The sequence below is a fragment of the Rhagoletis pomonella genome, unplaced genomic scaffold (genome assembly GCF_013731165.1).
Source record: "Rhagoletis pomonella isolate Grant_MI unplaced genomic scaffold, Rhpom_1.0 Rhpom_scaffold_00003, whole genome shotgun sequence".
Classification (NCBI taxonomy): domain Eukaryota; kingdom Metazoa; phylum Arthropoda; class Insecta; order Diptera; family Tephritidae; genus Rhagoletis; species Rhagoletis pomonella.
In genome coordinates this window covers 6,366,761-6,372,546 of record NW_023458557.1, presented here as the reverse complement: position 1 = coordinate 6,372,546, position 5,786 = coordinate 6,366,761, and the positions used below count along the sequence as shown (strand labels likewise).

Sequence of the window (5,786 nt, the reverse complement as noted above, 5' to 3'; positions counted from 1 at the left end):
CGATTTTAATGCCAAGGTGGGCAAGGAGGGGATCTTTGGCGCCACTGTCGGAAAATTCAGCCTCCACGACGAAACGTCCGATAACGGACTGAGGCTGATCGACTTCGCCGGGGCCCGAAATATGGTAATATGTAGTACTAGGTTCCAGCATAAGAACATCCACCAAGCTACATGGCTGTCTCCAAATCGAAAAACGAGAAACCAAATCGATCATGTTGTGATAGACGGAAGGCATGCTTCAAGCGTTTTGGACGTACACTCCGAGGGCCAAACATCGACTCGGACCACTATCTTGTTGTAGCCAAGATACGCTCCCGCCTCTGTGCAGCAAAAAATGTGCGCCCAACAATGCAAAGAAAGCTTAACGTCGAAAAGCTGCAATCACAACAGACGGCCAATTTATTCGCCACTCGACTCACACACCTGCTCTCTGAGAGCACTCTTCAACAATCCGACGTACGCGAGCAGTGGAACCACATTTCCCGATCATTAAGTACCGCCGCCGAAGAAGTAGTTGGATTTCAGCGAGCCCGAAAGAACAACTGGTACGATGAGCAATGTCAAGAAGCCGCAGAGAAAAAAGATGCCGCCTACAGGGCCACGCTGCGATCGGGCGCAACGCGAGCCATGTGGGACCGTTATAGGGAACTGAAGAAGGAAGCGAGACGTATTTGCCGCAATAAGAAGAGAGAGGCCGAAATACGTGAGTGCGAAGAGCTTGAGATGCTGGCCGACAGGAAGAACGCCCGAAAATTCTACCAGAGGGTTAGGCGACTTACGGAAGGTTTCAAGACCGGGGCGAACTCCTGTAAGAACAACAATGCCGACCTAGTGATTGTGGAGGGAACACTTTTATAACCTACTGAATGGTAGCAGCGCTGAAAGTAGTGAGGAAGACGAACCCGAGTCCCCAGTCGATGATGATGGAGTAGCTGTCCCACCGCCTGACTATGACGAGGTACGAATAGCGATTACGCGGCTGAAAAACAACAAAGCTGCTGGAGCTGACGGCCTGCCAGCCGAGCTATTCAAGTACGGCGGCGAGGAGCTGATGAGGTGCATGCATCAGCTCGTATGCAGAATATGGTCAGATGAACGCATGCCCGACGACTGGAATTTAAGTGTGCTCTGCCCAATCCACAAGAAAGGCGACCCCGCCATACGCGCCAACTACCGCGGAATTAGCCTTCTAAGCATAGGTTACAAGGTCTTATCGAGCGTATTGTGCGAAAGACTGAAGCCCACCGTCAACGAGCTGATTGGACCTTATCAGTGTGGCTTTAGGCCTGGAAAATCCACCATAGATCAGGTATTCACAATTCGCCAAATCTTGGAAAAGACCCGCGAGAATAGGATCGACACACACCATCTATTTGTCGATTTCAAAGCCGCTTTCGACAGCACGAAGAGAAGTTGCCTTTATGCCGCGATGTCTGAATTTGGTATCCCCGCGAAACTAATACGGCTGTGTAAGATTGACATTGAGCAATACCACCAGCTCCGTCAGAATAGGGAAGGACCTCTCCGAGCCGTTTGATACCAAACGAGGTTTCAGACAAGGGGACTCCCTTTCGTGTGATTTCTTTAATCTTATGTTGGAGAAGATAATAAGAGCCGCAGAACTGAACCGCTCAAGCACAATACTTTATAAGAGCGTACAATTGCTGGCGTATGCCGACGACATCGATATTATCGGTAAAAACAAGGGCTACGTCTGTTCTACCTTCTCGGGATTGGATAGAGAAGCAAAGCGAATGGGTCTGGTGGTGAACGAAGACAAAACGAAGTATCTCCTGTCAGCACACAAACAGTCAGAGCATACGCGTCTTGGCACCCACGTCACTGTTGACAGTTAGAAGTTTGAAAAAGTAGACGACTTCGTTTATTTGGGAACCAGCATTAACACCAATAATAATGTCAGCCTTGAAATCCAACGGAGAATCACTCTTGCCAACAAGTGCTACTTTGGGCTGAGTAGGCAATTGAGAAGTAAAGTCCTCTCTCGTCGTACAAAGATCACACTCTATAAGTCACTCATCATGCCTGTGCTGGTGTATGGCGCGGAAGCATGGACAATGAAAGCATCTGATGAGGCGGCTCTTGGAGTTTTCGAGAGAAAGATTCTGCGAAAGATTTACGGACCTTTACGCGTTGGTGATGGCGAATATCGCAGACGATTTAACGATGAGCTGTATGAGCTTTACAACGATATAGACATAGTGCAGCGAATTAAAATTCAGCGGCTCCGCTGGCTTGGCCATGTCGTTCGGATGGACAGAAACGCTCCTGCTCTGAAAATATTCAACGCGGGCCGCGATGCTGGTAACAGAGGAAGAGGAAGGCCTCCTCTGCGTTGGAAAGACCAGGTGGAGAAGGACTTGGCTTCACTTGGCATTTTCAATTGGCGTCAGTTACCACAGAAGAGAAATGACTGGCGTGCTGTTTTGGACTCGGCCAAAATCGCTTAGGCGGTTACAGCGCCAAATAAGAAGAAGAAGAATGGATGAATATCTACGGGGCGTGATACCAACAAGTAGGCTCTCCCTAGCGCAGCATGCCTATACGAAAGGCAAATCCACGGAAACCGCCTTGCACTCGCTCGTCGGGTTGGTGGAAAAAAGTTTATTAGATAAAGAGTATACTCTGGTTTCCTTTGTAGATATAGAAGGTGCCTTCAACAATATTAACGCCAGCGCCATAACGGGTGCCTTAAAAGAGCTTGGAGTTGACCAGAATGTGGCGGTGCTGATCGAGTCTATACTTGTCAGCAGGACGATAACCGCCAAGCTTGGCAACACCACAATAAGCAGAAAGGTCTGTAGAGGCACTCCTCAGGGAAGGGTTCTCTCCCCTCTTCTCTGGTATTTGGCGGTGAACTCTCTGCTGGAGGCACTAGAGAGAGGGGGTTGCCATGTCACAGCATATGCTGACGACCTGGCAATTGCCGTCAAGGGCAAATACCCTAATGGAGATTCTGCTCGCTAACATGGCCACGCTTAGGAACTGGGCAGAGAGTAGGGGACTCGGAGTAAACCCCGAGAAAACCGAAGCAATTCTCTTCACAAGGAAACACAGGCTTCCCATAGTCTCCCCGCTAATCTTTATGGGTGTGGAGATATCCTTGAAGGAGAATGTTAAGTATCTAGGACTCATATTAGACAGGAAACTAACGTGGAAACCTAATATAGAGGAAAGAGTAAGGAAGGCCAACGTTGCATTATACACATGCAAAAAAGCGGCCGGAATCAAGTGGGGGTTAACACCTCGTATTACACATTGGCTATACACCTCGGTGGTCAGGCCAATACTATTATATGGAATACTTGTATGGTGGCCAGCAACTCAAAAGGCAAGTTACCTAAAACTATTGAGTAAGGTCCAAAGAACAGCGTTTCTATGCATTTGAGGTGCCTTAAGGACCACCCCAAATAAGGCGCTGGAGGTGATTACCAATTTTCCCGCAATAAACCTGGTGGGGAAAATACGCGGCCGCCGATTCAGCGCTCAAACTAAAAAGTATGGTGCTATGGAAGGATCGGCGGTTTGGTCACGCTTCCATACTTCACATTCTGGGTAGTTACAACCAAGAAGTTGACTACTCCGCTCCCAAGCCAATCTTCGATAGGCTCTTTAAGACGAGCATCCCGTCAAGAAGAGAATGGCAAACACCAAGACCATGGAGACGGGGGGAATTGAATTTTTACACAGATGGATCCAAGCTAGACAATAGGGTTGGCTACGGAGTTTTCTCTAAGGAACTAGGACTGGAACTATCCGTCCGAATTCCGGACCACTGCAGTGTATATCAGGCAGAAGTTTTAGCTATAAAGGAGGTGGCTGTGTACCTTACTACACATGCCGTAACGAAGACTACGATTAATATTTTCTCGGATAGCCAGGCGGCCATTAAATCAATGAACATGGTAAAGCTGAGGTCGCAGGTTGCGCAGGAATGCCTCGCAGCTCTAAACGATATTAGCACCATGTTCAAGGTCAGCCTCATATGGGTTCCGGGACACAGAGATATTGAAGGAAACTGCAGGGCCGATGAGCTAGCCAGGAAAGGTACGAATCTACCCCTATGTGAAAACAGGGGCACTATTGGGATACCCATGGCAACCTGCAAATTAGAACTTCGAAATAGCATGATCCAAGAGGCCAACAGGTCATGGCTAGAGGAGGGCACATGTAGAACAACCAGGCTGCTTTGGCCGCAATAGAAAAGAAAAAGACGAAAGAGTTGCTGTGCCTCTCAAGAGAGGACATTGCGAAGGTCACGGCTTGTGTAACCGGTCATTGGCTATTTGGCAGGCACTCTTCAAGACTTGGAATTTTCTCCCATGAATATTGCAGAAGTTGCAGAGATGAGGAAGAGGAAGAAACCGTAGAGCACTTCTTCTGTAGTTGCCCAGCTTTGTCCAAGAGGAGAGCAAGCTTTTTAGGCAGGCCCTTCTTTAGCTATTACGGGATGGTCACGCGTAGGAATAAAACCGATTCTACGCTTTATAAGAGCCTCAAATTGGTTCTCTGAAGAATAGTCACCGAGGTTCCCGTGTCCTGCAGTGGTACCACAATGGACCTTCAAAAGGTCTAAGTGAGTTGGTAAATATGAGCCGACTGCCACATCAACCTAACCTAACCTTCTACAAGCATTTGTAGATACATTTCGATTTGCACTTTAATATACAAATTTCGAATAGCCTTGATTTAGTTATTTACAAGCTAGAGCTCTTTTTAAAAATCGACTATCCGGATACTCGCTTAGTCCACTAGTCGATTAGCAACATTTTTGCCGGTTGATAGTCGAATAGAAATTACTCAATTAACCGCTCGCACTCGACTAACCGTTCATTCTTGTCTAACCGCTCAGTATCGAGTAGTCTGAAAATCGACTAACCGAAATTATTCGAATAGTGACAGTTTTTCACCATAAAACTATTTGTATTAGCGCGGTTGGGGTTTGTCAATAAGCATAAGTATACAAAAAAAAAAAGTTTTACTCAAAGAAAACTGCTAGTCGATAAATCGAAAATCAGCGGATTTTCGACTAGGTGTTTGTGAGCGGTTAGTTGAAAAAGTCGAAAAGAAACGGTTAGTCGATTAAGTTAAGTCGACTATTTTTTGAAATAACTTTCGACTAATCGATTAACAAGTAGGTACTCGATATCGAACCAAAGGTACCGATATAGTAAAATATTATTATATATCGCTGTAAAAATATCGGGTACCCATTATTATCGGGATCAAAAAAATAAATCTGAATATTGGGCTCTGTAAAGCCAAAAATATAACCATATTGCTTTACATATCAATTCCAAACTGTAGATATATGGGATGTTCCTGCGGTAAGTTATAGTACGACATAGATTTGCAATAAATTGAACCGCTAGGGTGTGCTTAAATCAAAATAAAATTATTATATTTGCGTTAAAAATTAATTTAGAAACAATATTAACAAAAATTTTCAATGGAGATTTTAGTAGCGTAATGTCCTGTAACGTGACGTCAGACACGTCTTTGCGATTCGATACGATACAATGGTTCTGGTACTCAACTCCAAATAATATCGTTTGATAACTATTGATTAAAAAGTATCGGTATCGAATGGAAAAAATATCGATATAATATCGTATCGAAATTCGTGTCCCTATTATAAATAAGGAAATTCTAAGAAACCGCAGCATCGAATTGTTTTATTCACGATTACTGCGCCTATATCTTCAGGCACAGTTTTACACTTGTTCTCGGTTCAGTCTGAACCTTTCCACAAATTCTGCGTCTCTCAG

The 5,786-nt window shown here is 45.4% G+C and overlaps 1 long non-coding RNA gene across 1 annotated transcript in view; it reads right to left on the bottom strand.

Annotated features, from left to right (window-relative positions):
• Positions 1-4,944: 4,944 nt before the first annotated feature.
• LOC118735014 overlaps positions 4,945-5,786 on the bottom strand; it is a 6,841-nt gene continuing 5,999 nt past the window's right edge. The window contains exon 2 of the long non-coding RNA XR_004992488.1: positions 4,945-5,760. This is a non-coding gene — a long non-coding RNA (uncharacterized LOC118735014). The remainder of the gene's footprint in view (positions 5,761-5,786) is intronic.